Below are 15778 nucleotides of genomic sequence, written 5' to 3' on the forward strand. Positions count from 1 at the left end.
ATGGCTTGCTTTTTGTAATAAATTGGTTTCCCTTATCATATTAATCATGGTGTGATGTCCCATTAATGATCCTCTGCAGCTGGGGACCAGAAATGCATGCAAGCCTCCACCCCAAGAGACATTATGAATTCAAAAAACATGGCCATTAACTGCTTTATACCAACACAGAGTAATGGCAACCAAAATGCAGTCAGAACAGGGTTTTTTCCACTCTCTCTCAAGCCCCACACGTTGGGCACCAAATTTTGTCCTGGTTTAGGGCAAATTTGGGAGAAAACCTCCAAAGGGGCTCCTCCAGAAAGCAAACGCACATTGCCCCTCCCCACAACTGGGTCAGGAAGGATTCCCTGGAGAGAAGTGGAAAGAACCTGTTTATTTAACAGGCAAAGCACCCCCAGCACACAAAATGAACAATACCAGGTGACAACACTCTTTCACCACTCTGAAAAAGATGACAAATTCAGAAAGTCTCTCTTGGGAGTGGTCGCTCTGTTATCAGTCCCTCCGGTGCTGGGGCAGCTGCTGCAGCCACAAGGTGCAAACTCTCAGTGTTTCCAAGGTCCCAGTCCGGAGCAGGTTTGAGTGGTTCCAAAAAAGAGAAAGGAAAAACAGTCCAGGGAAAAATTCGGAGTGCTTAGCTAAACTAAGTAATGAGCAGAAACAAAAGCAAGAGCAAAGCAAAAAGCCAAGCAAAAAGCAAAAGCAGCACCATGTACTGCCCTGTCTCTGTGTCCCGCCAGCCGTGGGGGAGCGGCTGATAACAAAACCAAAACAAAACTTCGCTCTTCAGAGCCAGTCTTGAAGGCACAGAACATAATATCCAGCATAAACAGAACACATGGATGGGGATACAAGCATCATAACGTCACCATAGGACAGTCCTGCACCCAAAATTCTGTCCTGCACCCACTGCTGCATCCTGAGTCCTGTCCTGCACCCCGAGCCCCATCCTGTACCCAAATTCTGTACTGTCCCATACCCCAAACTCAAAGCTGCCCCCAAACCCCAACCCCACCCCTCATTTATCACCACATTCCTGTTCCACACCTTCTCTTCAACTCCTCCCCCTCTCCCACCCCTGTCCCACCCCCAAATTTATCCCATGTCCCTGATCCCCTCCCTGTTCCCTCCCCAACCCAGCCCTTCGCCGCAGGCCAAGTGGGCGGCAGCAGCAGTGGCAGCTGGTGGGGGCCGGTGGAGTTGGAGGAGCTGCAGCCCCTGAGCCTCCTCACCCTGGACACGCTCCAGAAGTGCATCTTCAGCTATGAGACCCACGGCCAGGAGTGATTGACACCTGTCCCCACTGATCATCTGTAAGAGACACTCTGAGGTTTCCCTCAGCTGCCTCACGACCGCTGTGACGGAGACTGAAGCCCCCTCCCAAGGGCTGAGACTGAGACCCCTATAACTCTAACACAGGGGGCTGGCCGAACTGAAGCCAGATGTTTGCCAAGTGTTGCCTGCAGGTGTGTTCCCTGGACCAAGAAAACAATTGGTCTCACTCACTGCTGAGAACATGGACTGTCTGTAAACTCACCTGTTCCCTCTCGGTGCTTTCAATAGACTTACCTGCTCCCCCCCTTGGTGGAGGACTATAACAGAACCAAGACTTTGAGATTCTCCCTGACGTGACAAGATGGATCTATTGGCTGGACCACGAGGGTTTCATCTCTCCACTGGCAGCTATTCCTCCCCTCTTTCTCTCTCTCTCTCTCTCTCTCTCCTTTATTCTCCTTTCTTATCCTTCCATCACATCTGCTGTGGGCACTCAACAAGAGGTGCATTTGTTTTGATTAATACCAAAATCCCCTTCCGTGTTGCTTTTGCACTCAGATCAGTTAACAAACCATCATGACCCTTGCTTGTACGAGCGGATCATGACACCATCCTGGTGGCCCTACCATTGTCCCTGCTGGCCATCCTGGTGGCTGTGCTGGCTCTGCCATGGTCCCCACTGGCCATCCTGTCCAATCACTGTCCCTGCTGGCCATTCTGGTGGCCCCAATGGTCCTGCTATCATCCATGCTGGTGGCCACAGTGTCCCCACATCGTCCCTGGTACAGGCAGCCCAGCGAGTACATCCTGCTGCTCACCAAGGTGGGGCTGGGGTGGTGGCCATGGGGCATGAAAGTGGTCAAGAGAGTGGTGGTGGCCATGGAAGGATTGACCATAGAGGCCAGTAGGATGCTGGTGGCCATGGGAGGCTTGGATATAGACTGGTGGCTACAGGGGAACAGTGGTGGCCATGGGCAGCATTGACCATAGAGCTGGTGGCCAGTGGGATGGTGGTGCCATAGGGTGGTGGCCATGGATGGGATTTGGCCCCAGGTGGCCCACAGACTGGTGGCCCCAGTGGCCCGCGGCTAATCTTGCCTCTGCAGGACGAGAATGGCCGCACCCTGTCGGACGAGGACATCGCGGCTGAGGCTGACACCTTCATGTTTGAGGGCGAGCACGAGCTCCCAGGTGCCACTGGGGAGGAGCCACTCCAGTGTCCCCTCACTCACCCAGTGTCCCCACAGGCCATGACACCACGGCCAGTGGCCTGGCATGGCTCTTCTACAACCTGGCCGGCCATCCTGAGCACCAGGAGCGATGCCGCCAGCAGGTACAGGAGCTCCTGGCTGGCCGGGGCACTGCAGACATTGAATGGTGAGATGTCCCCAGGGCCACCCCGGTCATGTGGCTTGGGGACACGATGCCACCCCCGCTTGTCCCCAGGGACAACCTGTCCCAGCTGCCCTTCACCACCATATGCATCAAGGAGAGCCTGCGGCTGCACCCTCCTGTCACTGCTGTGTCCTGGCGCTGCACCGAGGACATCCCCCTGTGTGATGGCTGTGTCATCCCCAAGGGTATGGCATGGCCAGGGTGTCCCCAGTGTCACCACCCACCCTCATCTGCTGTCCCTAAAGTGGCAATTCCCATCCCAGCAGGGGTCATCTGCCTGATGAGCATCTATGGGACCCACCACAACCCAGACCTCTGGCCCAAGCGTGAGGTAGGGCCACCCTATGAGGTGTCCCTGTCACCATGGTGGTGACAGCTGTGTCCCCTCGGTGTGACTGTGTTGGTGTCACCCCAGGTGTTCAGTCCTCTGAGGTTCAGTCTGGAAAACAGCAAGGAACGGTCCCCGTCGTCCTTCATCCCCTTCTCTGCTGGCCCCAGGTATGTGCTGGAGTGGGGACAGGAGTGTCCCCAAATGTCACCCCTGTCCCTGGCTGGGTTCACAGTGGGGTGACAATGGGGAGGAGCAGGGAATAAATGGCAGCATGAAAGGGACAGTATCATGGTGGTGGTGGGGATGTGTTGTCCTTGGCCATGGGACACCCCATGGCATGGACATGTCAACCCATGGACTTGTCTCCAGGCCACTTGTGTCACCATCCATGGCCATGTCCCCCATTTCCTCATCCATGGCCATAGAGCCCCATGTCACCATCTCTATCTGTGACACCTCCCATGCCCAATATCGCCATCCACAGCCATGTCCTTGTCCCCATCCCCACCACATCCCCACCCACGTCCTTGTCCCCATCCCCACCATATCCCCACCCACGTCCTTGTCCCCATCCCTACCATGTCCCCACCCAAGTCCCACAATGTCACCATCCACGTCTTAGTTGAATGTCTTTATATTTACCCCAATGTTGGGTGAAGGATAATGAAAAATGAAAGAAAATAAAGGCCAAAATAAAAGCATTTATGTGTCCATGCTGGCTGAGTATCCATGTGCCTGGGCAGGTAGAAAGGACCTTTTCTAGAAAGATTTCCACTCCATTGTCTCCAAAATCCTGGGTTTTGCCCCAGTCAATCACCATTTGGCTGTGGAAGATGCTGGTGGGCCAGAGAGAATTAGAATCATGGAATGATTCAGGTTGGAAAAGACCTCCAACACCATTTGGAATTCTGGATGCCACTCGAAGCAATGACTGGATGCAAAAGGTGAGACTGTTTTGGGGTCGAAAGTAAAAAACTGTGCTGTCCACTATGAAATTCTGATGTCTGTTTGCATCCCAATGGATTTTTCTCTGGCCGTGTCCAAGTGCCCAAGGAGAGCCAGGAAGATGTGGGGACCACTAGCCAGGCGTCTTCCCAACATGGATCACCAGGATCATGGATGACCAAGTCTCCGCCCAGCGAGGGTCACTGTGGACCATCCAGTGGGGGTCCCCAATGGGGGATGGAGTTGAAGCAGCACTCAAAGCTCTTCCTGTCACTGTAGGACACAAAACAACACGAGCGCACACACTGCTGCTCTCAAGGGGAAGAAAAGGGAAGTTTATTTCCTGACTCCAACATTTACAGTTTTCTAAAAGCGACCATGGATTGGAGGGTGAAAGTGCCACCTCTCCAATGACACTGGACAAACTAACAGTCCATCATATTTTTCTTCTTCTATAAAAGAATGCCAAACAAGAAGTTATTTACAGAAAGTGTTTGAGAAAGTTTGCTACAAGAATGTAAACATTAGAAGGCTCAGAAAATCTTTAAAAATCAAGGCAACACTCTTCCTGCACACAGGGCACTTGTTGGGCATCCCTTACTGCTGCCTCCCTTGGTGTTGGGTCATGGCAGAGTTCTGGGAGAAGTTCTTCCCACACTTGGGACACTGTCAGGGCCTCTCCCCAGTGTGGATCCACTGGTGGGTGACGAGAGTGCAGTTTTTCTAAAAGCCCTTCCTGCAGTCAGGGCAGCAGAAGGGCCTCTATTCTGTGTGAATCTGCTGATGCTTGAGGAGACGGTATCGGCTCTGAAACCTCTCCCCACACTCAGAACACTCATAGGATCTCTCCCCAGTGTGGATTCTCTGGTGGGCAATCAGCCTAGAGTTCTGCCTGAAGCATTTCCCACATTCCCCACACCTGTAAGGCCTCTCCCCAGTGTGGATCCTCTGGTGGACACTCAGGCCGGAGGGGTCGATGAAGCTTTTCCCACATTCCCTGCACTTATAGGGCCTCTCCCCAGTGTGGATCCTCTGGTGGGCATTCAGATTGCAGCTCTGCCTAAAGCTTTTCCCACATTCCCTGCACTTGTAGGGCCTCTCCCCAGTGTGGATCCTCTGGTGCAGAATCAGGCTGGAGTTCTCAATGAAGCTCTTCCCACACTCTGAGCACGTGTAGGGGCACTCCCCAGTGTGCATTGTCTGGTGGATGATCAGGCGGCAGCTGTCACGGAAGCCCTTCCCACACTCCCCACACACAAAGGGTCGTATCCCAGTGTGGATCATCTGGTGGAGTTTCAAGCTGGAGCTCCTCCTGAAGCCCTTCCCACATTCTCCACATTTATAGGGCCGTTCATTGGTGTGGATCCTCTGGTGGACAATCAGGTGGGAGCTGATCCTGAAGCTCTTCCCACATTCCCTACACTCATAGGGCCGTTCCCCGGTGTGGGTCCTCTGGTGGATGAGCAGGTGGTCGCTCCTGCCGAAACTCTTCCCACATTCCAAGCACTGGTGGGGCTTCTTGCCCTCATCAAGCTGCTGATGGACCACCACTTCAGCGCTCTTGCCAGATCTCTGGCTGCCTTCCAGGCACAGGCTGAGTCTCTCCTCCTCGGAGCACCCTGGGCTGGGTTTGCAGCCCCTCCTCTTGAGGGATCTCCGGGGCTTTTCCTCCCCGGTGGATTCCTGTGCCCTGGAGCCGCTCAAAATGGCCTCTTCCACCAGGTTCTGCTGTGAGGATTTGTCCTCCCTGGTCTCCATCCTCAGCTCCTTCCCTGGGGGAGGAAGGACAAGGAGAGGCTGGGATTTGCCTCCGTGCCACAGGGAAGGGGAAGGAGATCCCCCCAGTGCATCCCTGGCTGGACAGCATCAGCAGTGGGGCTGTGCTGCAGCTGGGGCCATGCTGGGCTGGGAGACGGAGCAGGACAGAGGGGAAAAGGGGCACTGACTTCCTTCTCACCTGCCTCAGTGCCCTGGGGCATCTTCCTCTTCCTCACAGCCTTCTCCATCCAGATGAGGTTTGGGAATGGGAAATCCTGATTTGGGGGAAAAACAAGATGTGAGTGCATTGCCTTCGGCGGTCCCACTGGCCAAGTCCATCTCTAGAAGTCACCGGACGTCTGGTGGCCAGAAATACCTCCAAAAATCAAGGAGTCCAAAAACCTCTCCCAGGAGTTCCCTGTTTCCAGTGTCCTCACTTTGGGCTTATGGGGGTCCCTCTTCTCAGAGCTGCTGGGGGGGCTGTGGGGCCTGGGCATTCCCCCTCTCCCGGGTCCTGCTTACACAGGCTGAGGGTCTTTTGGGGGTCCCAGGGGTGAAATTATGATGCTCGTATCCCCATTTGTCTGAAATAAGCTTTGCACCTTTAATACTGGTTCTGAGAGCAGAGAGGGAGGAAGAAGAAGCACGGAGTTTGTTTTCAGAACCTCTCTCACTCCTCCACATTCCTGCTCCTCTCTTGTCTGCAGATGGACAGACAGCGGGACAGAGCCCTCCTTTGCTGTTAGTCAGTTTGAGCTAGCAGAGGAAGAGAAGCTCCCTGGACTGTGGTTTTTGGTTTATCCTTTTCTTTGGACCCGTCTAAACCTGCTCTGGATTGAACACCCAGAAGAGCACCAGGTGCTCACACCTGTGCCCCACCGGGGCTGGGCCACGGCATTTCCAGCCCCAGAGAGACTGATAAGAGACTGATAAGAGACTGAGCAAGCCATGCTACAGCTCACGGAGGGACTTTGTGAGTTTGTCATCTCTTTTGGAGCAGCAAGAGATTTTATTGTTTAATACTGTTCATTTTTGGGGCTGGTGAGTGCTTTGCCTGTTCAATAAACAGTTTTTTCCACTTCTCTCAAAGAAAATACTTTTCCAGAACCAGCTGGAGGAGGGGCCACTTGACTTTGCTCTTCTACAGGAAACACCTTTAGAGTTTTTCCTCCCAAAATTGCCCTAAGCCAGGACATTGGCTTTGAAGGTCCCACTGGCCAAGTCCATCTCTAGAAGTCACTGAGTGTCTGGTGGCCAGAAATACCTCCAAAAATCAAGAATTCCAAAAACCTCTCCCAGGAGTGCCCCGTTTCCAGTGTCCTTATTTTGGGCTTATGGGGGTCCCTCTTCTCCCAGCTGATGGGGGGCCTGTGGGTCCTGGGCATTCCCCCTCTCCCGGGTCCTGCTCAGGCATGCTGAGGGGGTTTTGGGGGTCCCAGGGCTCACCCTCCCCTGATTCTGTGGAAATTGTTTTTGTGACACGTGCCAATTGGGAATGGAATCAGCAAATGCTTCTATCTGCTGTGTCCAAAACAAGACACAAAGAAAGGTTTTGAAACTTTCTGACCAAATAGACAAATAAAGCATCAAAATCAAAGAAGTATAGTAGAGCAAAAGAGATGAGGCAGCAAGACGACTGATGCTTAGAATAAAATAGAGGAAGTTGGGGTAAAGCTAAGAGATATTGTAACAAAGCAATTAAAAGCTTATGTATAATAAAAAGCTTGATGCACTTGACAAATCATGTAGCAGACACCAGTGCAAGGCCTCCCTCCAGACAATCACAAGAAGGATAGCAATCAATGACCACCTAGAAATATTGTGAAATTACTGCTCCCAGCTTATTGATATTTGCTAATTTGGACTAACCAAGCATATTGGAAAATGCTTTGTAGGCTTAAAAACAGTATATATAATTTACTGAACTGTGTGTGCTATGAGTGGAGCCACCCAGCCACCCAGCGCTGCGTGCTTGCTTTAAAATAAAAGGTATAGAAGTAAAATTCACATTCACTATTGAAATTTTACATCAGGTGTTCCAGGGTCCCCTTTCTCCAGCATCCCCCCACTCTAGGCACTCAGCGCTTCCCCTGCTCCCCTTTGCACTCCTGAGAGATCCAAAAGTACCCCCTTCATCAAATAAATTAAAAATACCTCTCTCAGCGACACCAAAATATATTTGGGACTCAACTCCTGTGAAAAACGCCAATCACTTGTTTTTAAAATTTTAAAAGTTTAATAGTAATAAAATGGTTCTAAAAACAGTAATACAATTAGAGTAATAATAATTTGGACAATTTGAATTAGGACAATACGAGACAACAAATACAAAGAATTATGGATGTCCGGGTACCTTTTTCTGGGCAGCACGAGCCGGAAAAAGGGCACCGGTTAACAAAGATTAACCCTTAAAAACAATAACCCGTTGCACATTCATACACCTCATACATGATGCATAAATTCCATTCAAACACAGGATTCTGTCTGGCCATCATCAACTTCTTCTTTCTAATCCTAACAGCCCCTTTGAGGCGGGAAGAAGTTCGTTTCTTCTGGTAAGAGAGCAAAAAATTCTTTTTTCTGAAAGATTCAGGTGTCCTGTGGCTGCTATCTGATGCGAGTGCCTCATTCCTTCCTTTAAAAAAACCTCACTGACATAGTTCTTCTTTTAACTACAAAAGTTACCTTTTATTTACAAGACTACATTTATTATTAAACTGTTAACACAGCACTACTAATCAATACACCAAAATACATATGGTAAATGTGAAAATGCCTGTATTTTATGATTGGCTTTTCGCAAATATTAAATGAATATTATATGTGTTGTGTTAGAAAGTAATGCTGTATTAATTCTCTTAAGTACCATGTTAAATATAGTTTTAGGTTATAAAAATTGTTAAAATAGAAACGATGCCACGTAGGATACTTTTTTAAAGAAAGGACTTCCAGCGAGATAGCAGCCACAGGACACCTGAATCTTTCAGAGAAAAATAATTTATTGCTCTCTTACCAGAAGAAACGAACTTCTTCCCGCCTCAAAGGGGCTGTTAGGATTAGAAGGAAGAAGTTGATGATGGCCAGACAGAATCCTGTGTTTGAATGGAATTTATGCATCATGTATGAAGTGCATGAATATGCAATGGGCTATTGTTTTTAAGGGTTAATCTCTGTTAGCGGGGGTCCTTTTTCGGGCTCATGCTGCCCAGAAAAAGGTACCCAGAGGTCCGTAACTCTTTGTATTTGTTGTCTCGTATTGTCCTAATTCAAATTGTCCAAATTATTATTACTCTAATTGTATTACTATTTTTAGAACCATTTTATTACTACTAAACTTTTACAATTTTTCACACACCATAAGCACACGTACCTTTGCTTAAAACAATGCTTGCTTATTTCGAATACAATACCTGCTTGTAAGCCTTAAAACACAACACACAGAGCTCCATTCTTAAGCTTTAACATTCCTAATATCTTGCTTGTCAGCGGAAGGGAACCAGGACATCAATTTGATCATCACAGGCTCGATTTTATTGATCAGTACGGCGGGTTAAATACAGTTAATAATGAGCTTCATACATATTGCAAAAGTTGAGCTCAGGATTGGTCAGTTACATATCAGCACCTACGCCTACTTCTACATTCCTATGGTTCTACTTTTGATACTTTCTACATATTCTTAGGATATATTCAGGACTAATCTCAACTCCCTATCCTCATGTTGCAGCAAGGTCGCTGCTGACTCTTCCTTTCAGCTTGCTGACTGCTGACTTTTCTCCTTCAGCTTAACCAGTGGCATTATATCAGTGTGGCCTTTCTCAGCTAACCAATTATTAATAATACTCTCCACATTTCCCCCGTTTTCTTCTTGTACAAGGAGATTAGTTTGCCATGTTTTTGCTATTGTACGGCTGACCATGTTTTGGATACAGTTAAAGATACAAGGCAAAATAAGCAAAAACAGTAAAATTACACTCAGCAGTCCTATAGCATAGATCACAAGGTTCCTCAGCCACGGTCCGAGTCCCAAGCCTTTAAGCCATTCGTCAATTCCTAAACCGTCTTCTTCCTTAAGTTTGTGAAGTCCCTGTTGTAATTCTTTTATCTTAGTGTGAATGGACACCGAATGATCAGACAGATTCATGCAGCACATTCCCTCGAACTCTTCACATCCATGCCCTTGTGCTAAGAGCAAAAAATCTACAGCAGCTCTGTTTTGCAAAACAGCATGGTTAACACTTTGCACATCTGCAGTTAACATGTCTAGAATTTGTGATGTCTTGTTCAGCTCATCCCTTGCCCAGCATCCTAATTGTTTTGCTAAATTCATGGCTTTATTGGCAGATCCTCCTGGTAAGATAGTTGAAACCACCACCTGTTTGAATGTGCCCCAAAACCGTGGATCTCCTATCTTGCTGCAGTCTAAGTCATGTATGCTACGTTTTTTCCTGTTTGAATTTTGACTCAGCTGCATTAGCAAGGACACATTAGGATGAAACAGTGACAAATTTCCCAAAAAACAGGGTCCACCCTGTGGTTTAGCTGGTATACCATTCCATGCCCTGTCTCCACAAATCAAAAATATTCCTGTGGCTAATTTCATTGGTGCTGTGATATTTGTGCCGTTACATTGACTGTAATGCTGTGGAGAGAATTCACTCACATTCAGGGATGAATCTAGGGTGGCCCATGTTTCTTTAGGTTGGTTTAAATTCTGAGCACCCAAAAGTTTGAAGCTAAACCATCCACCAGCTGTAGTGTTAGACATACTGGCGTTTGTACTTCCAAAAAGATCGAATTCCTCATTAGGAGAATGCAAAGAGGTGTGAAATGATTGGATTAGTAAGCATTGACGATAGCCATCACTCTGACCTGCAGTATACCCTTTATGTACTGGTAATGTGATGTTTGACATGTTAGACATACATAAGGTTTGATTGTTTATCAAACTGCAAAATTCTCCAGGAGACCACACCGGAAGTCCCACCAGGCATGTTCGAAATGGGTTAGTGACTCCTCCAAGACTAAGACAAAGTGATGATTGGTTAGTTTGATTAGCAAGTGTCACCCATAAATTTTCCCTTGGTTGACTAAAGTGTGTTACTCCTACTGCTTCACTTGCTACAGCATTGAGCAGTATTACAAAAACAAACCTCATTTTTCTTTCTGCTTGCTTTGCTTCTCCTTTTCTTCCTTCTGCTTACATTGTTTTTCCTTTCTTCGCTGTCTTTTCCCTGGTTTGCTAGATTGTCTATTGTAAGGCTGAGTCAATTTTTGAATATACTGATCTAATTCTAAATCAGCATCCTTGCTCACAAGTATAGCACGAGGTAAGTTTGAAGGCAAATCAGCTTTGCAGCGAGCTGCTATGATGCGTGAGGCTTTAGTAATTTCAAATATTCTAAGGTTTTCCTGTAACTTCCACCTAAGATATGCTATAATCACTTGTTCTGCACTCTCAAAGAGCTGTAATCCTGTCCGTCCTGGCAGGCCAGTACTTTGTTCAAGAGCTCTAACCCAGATATGATTTCGAATCCACTTTCCAAAACAAGATGTACACCATAAATATCCCAATGGCCTCTGTGGATACCAATAAACCTGATTACAATCTGCACAATGCAAAGCTACCCATGCATAGCATTTATCTTTATCCTTTTTGCAAACATAACAAGGAAGCGAATGTAAGTAAGGACCAGTATAAAATTGTGTATCTTCAACCCAAAGCAACCAATTCAATGGTGGTGATCGCAAAGCCTCTTCAGCCTTTTTACTATATGAGGCTAACAGCTCAAGGTCTTTCTTTAACACAAGGTGTATCTTATTTTGTAATCGTAGTTCTTGTTCGTTATCCTCCTCAACAACTATATCTTCCTGAGGGTCCCACAACTGTAAAAGTGTTCTAATCATAGAAAATTAATTAGCAATCACTGATACCCCTATTCAAATGAGACCGTTCTCTTTTTTGCCTTCTTTTTCTTATCTGTCTTCAATCTTGCTGCTCCTAATTTCACTGGTCCTGCCACTTGCAAACTTAATTTTTGCAACTTATCAATGCAGCAATCTAATGCTCTATCAGGATCCCCTTGGAAGGGTCCTACAACTGAATGCTGTGTTAGAGGCACTAATTTCCTACACCTTATAGAAACTATACGTGATTTACTTTGAACCTTAATTCTATTCACAATACATTGTATTTCCCATCGATAATAAGCAAGAACCTTCTGTTCAGGAGACTCATAAAGATTTAAAGCTATATATGCGTTTTGCCCTGTTTGTCTCCTTAATTCATCTTGCCAGCTTTTTCCCCACGTATGCTCCTGTTCACAAGTATGACACCACAAATCCCATAATAATGATTGTTCTATCCAAAAAGTTCTTTTACAACCCCCACAACGTAGGGCTATCCAGGCAGCACAATGTGGATTGTGACAGTCAAGGCAATGTAGTGTCGCTGGATCTGTTAAGTGAAAAGTTGATAATGAGTCGATGAAACCAATCAACTCCTGGGCTGTCCGATAGTGACGTGTCAGTGCTCTGTCCACCGCTTCCGAGTACCCCTTCAATTGAAACAGTAGTGGTTGTAGGACTAGAAGCAGTTTCTTCCCCAGTCGCTCCTTGTCCTCCTCCGTAAGGCGATCCACCAGAGGCTGCATCAAAAACAGGTTTAGTCCACTTAGCAGGCACCCACAAAGGCCCTGTAGGTGAGGAAACACAAAGATACCCCCGACCCCAATATAATACTTTTGCAGGTTTTTCCCATAATCCTGTACTTGGGTTCTTATACTTAACCCAGACCTCTGCTTCCTTAGTATTTTCCTGACCTGAGCTCGAATGATGTTTCATTGCAGGGGGGGTATCATCTTCCCCAAAAATGCATAAATGATTAATCACATACAAAACCTTAGCCAAACATGCTTGTGGATCTGTCAAATCTTGATGTTTTTCAATATACTGCTTAAGGGTACCGTTTGCTCTTTCCACTATTGCCTGTCCAGTAGAAGAGTGTGGAATACCTGTCCCATGCTTAACAGACCACTGATTCAAAAATTTCCGGACCCTAGCACTTACATAAGCTCGACCATTATCCGTTTTGATACTCTTTGGAACTCCCATAACAGCGAAACAACTTAGCAGATGTCTGATAACCTGTATAGCTTTCTGTCCTGCCTGAGCCGTAGCCCATATGTAATGACTGTATGTATCTATGGTGACGTGCACATGCTTGACTTTACCGAATCTAGCTATGTGTGTAACATCCATTTGCCATATCTCATTTATTTTTAAACCTCGAGGATTAACCCCGATGCCTAGACCTATCCCACCATTATGATAACTACATGTTGGACATGCTCTGACAATGGCCTTGGCTTGTGAAAAACTCAGCTCAAAGTGTTTTGCTAAACCTCTTGCATTTTGATGATATCTACTATGTGCTTCTCTGGCCAATGTGTGCTTGTCAATAGGACAAGAATTATCAATGGGTAGGGTAACCAATTTATCTGCACGTTCATTCCCTTCTCCTAAACCTTCAGACCATTTATGGCTCCTAATATGAATCACAGAATATGCTGCCTTTCTTTCTCGTAAAGCCTTCCTTAACTGTATCAGTAACTCATACAATCGTTTATTATTCACTTCCTTAATTGCTGCTTCCTCTATTCGTTTGACTACTCCTGCAACATACATAGAGTCTGTGGCCACATTTAAAGGCTCCTGTAAGTTGGACACCGCCCATACTACTGCTAACAATTCCAAAGTTTGTAAGCTATCTGCAGGGTCTGCTGTGAGGAGTTGATGCTTCCATTGTCCTTTTTCATGCCAGGTAACAGCAGCACGCCTTGATTTCTTTCCTGCATCTGTAAAAACTGTAATAGCTCCTTCTATGGGGTTTTCTTCTCTCAAAGGTCGAGTGATCCAGTTCCATTCTGTCATCCATTGCAAAACTCTAGGCACTAATTTACTAGTCTCTACTTTAGCAGGTGACATCAATAATGCTTCTTGTAAATTCTTTGAATTTATCAAGTACCAGTCCAAGGTTTCTTTTTCCATAGGCAATCTAATAGTAGCAGGTTCTCTACCATCCACTTCAAGAATTCTGAGACGCCCCTTTTTGATTAATGCAGCCAATTGTTCAATTTTTGAAGATATTGTTTTCTTATGCTGTAGTGGCGGTGATAACCATTCCAACACCCGTATCTCCCCCGTTTTCTTTTGCAACTGAGAGAGAGCACCAAGCAAGTGGCAAGGGCTATTCCAAATAGTAAGGTCAATGGGGTGGTCGAGTTGTCGACGAGACACATACCCTTGCTGTACACAGTTACTAATTTGCTGCAAGGCAAGACGATGCTCCTTTGTCAGGTGTACAGGAGTAGTAGGGTCCACGCCTTTTAACAAAGGCCGTAGGGCTTCTAATAAATGATTTGGTATTCCCACAATAGGCTTCAGCCACTGTAAGTCTCCCAGCAACTTCTGTGCATCATGTAGAGTTTTAATGTCCAATTGTAATTCCAATTTTTGTGGTATTACTATTTGATCCGTCAAAGTCCATCCCAAATATTTCCAGGGCTTTGTAGTCTGAATTTTCTCTGCAGCAATAACAAGTGAATATGCAGCAAGAGTATTTTTAATGGTGTTAATCTGTAAAGAGGAGAATGGCTGTTGCTGTGCAAACAAAATATCGTCCATGTAATGATATATTATAGTTGCTGGCCATTTACGACGTAGTGGCTGTAATGCAGCATCAACATAAAGCTGACATAAAGTGGGGGAGTTGCGCATGCCCTGTGGAAGAGATGTCCATTCAAATCTTTTATCTGGTTCCCCACGATTTATTGCTGGTAAAGTAAAAGCAAATCTCTTCATGTCATCAGGATGCAGGCCAATAGTGAAAAAACAATCCTTCAGGTCAATAATTAAAAGTGGCCAGTGTTCTGGAATCATAGCTGGATTTGGAAGACCAGGCTGTAAGGCCCCCATTGGTTCCATTTGGTCATTTACAGCCCTCAAATCATGTATCAAACGATATTTCCCTGATTTCTTTTTGATTACAAAAATAGGTGTATTCCAAGGGCTTGTGGACAGTCGTAGGTGCCCTTTTGCATATTGTTCCTGTACCAATTCATGGGCATGCATAAGACTCTCCCCTTTTAATGGCCATTGCTTAACCATCACCGGTGTATCCGTTTTCCAGGTGAGTGGAATGGGGAAAGTCCAAGCAATGGCAATTACCCCAAAGGGTGCTGATTAGTTAACACCACTCCCAATTGTGTTAAAATGTCCCTTCCAATTAAGCAGGTAACTGTAGGAGGCAGTTGAACAATTGAAAACACAGCAGATATTTGTTGATTCTCAATGCACACAGACAAAGACGGCGACCTGCTTGCCAATGTAAATCCTCCCACTCCTGTGAGCATGTTTGATGAAGGAAATAGAGGCCAATGTTGTGGCCATGCTTCTGGAGAAATGATGCTAGTATCTGCTCCTGTATCCAATAATCCATAAAGGGTTATGCTTTGATGCCCATAAGTAATTTCAACCTTTTGTTTTGGTCTATTTTGTAAATCCACAGTAAAAAGTGTAACACCAGTAGAGCCAAAACTTTTTCATCCCGTGTTTGCCCAGTAAATGATTGTATTCCTGATGTCATTTGTGACAGTGGTACCAATTGTGCAATGCGTTGTCCTTTTGTAATTTTAATCGGAGGATAAAGGGTGTAAGCCATAATTTGTATTTCCCCTGTAAAGTCCGCATCAATAACACCAGGCAAAACAAATAATCCCAACATAGTTATAGAGGAACGTCCCAGCAATAATGCTCCACATGTTTGTCCATTTAATATAAGAGGACCCTTTACTCCAGTGGGTATCCTCTCAGGCCGGTTCGTCATTAGTGTGACGTCTACTGCTGCTGCTAAGTCCAAGCCGAAGCTCCCGGTTGTTGCGGGTTGCAGACAGGAGGTGGCAGCGATGTCACGGCAGCTGCTGGTGTCTCCGATGTCACGGCGACAACTTGTGTCTGGGCGCGGCCCCCATGATTCGCGCTCCGCAAATGGTTTCCCGACCGGCGCCCACAAGC

The 15778-nt window shown here is 46.5% G+C and overlaps 1 pseudogene; it reads right to left on the reverse strand.

Annotated features, from left to right (window-relative positions):
- Window positions 1-15778, reverse strand: part of LOC134432884 (zinc finger protein 850-like) — a 363249-nt pseudogene that overhangs the window by 91913 nt on the left and 255558 nt on the right.

Source organism: Melospiza melodia (genome assembly GCF_035770615.1).
Source record: "Melospiza melodia melodia isolate bMelMel2 chromosome 7 unlocalized genomic scaffold, bMelMel2.pri SUPER_7_unloc_1, whole genome shotgun sequence".
Taxonomy (NCBI): domain Eukaryota; kingdom Metazoa; phylum Chordata; class Aves; order Passeriformes; family Passerellidae; genus Melospiza; species Melospiza melodia.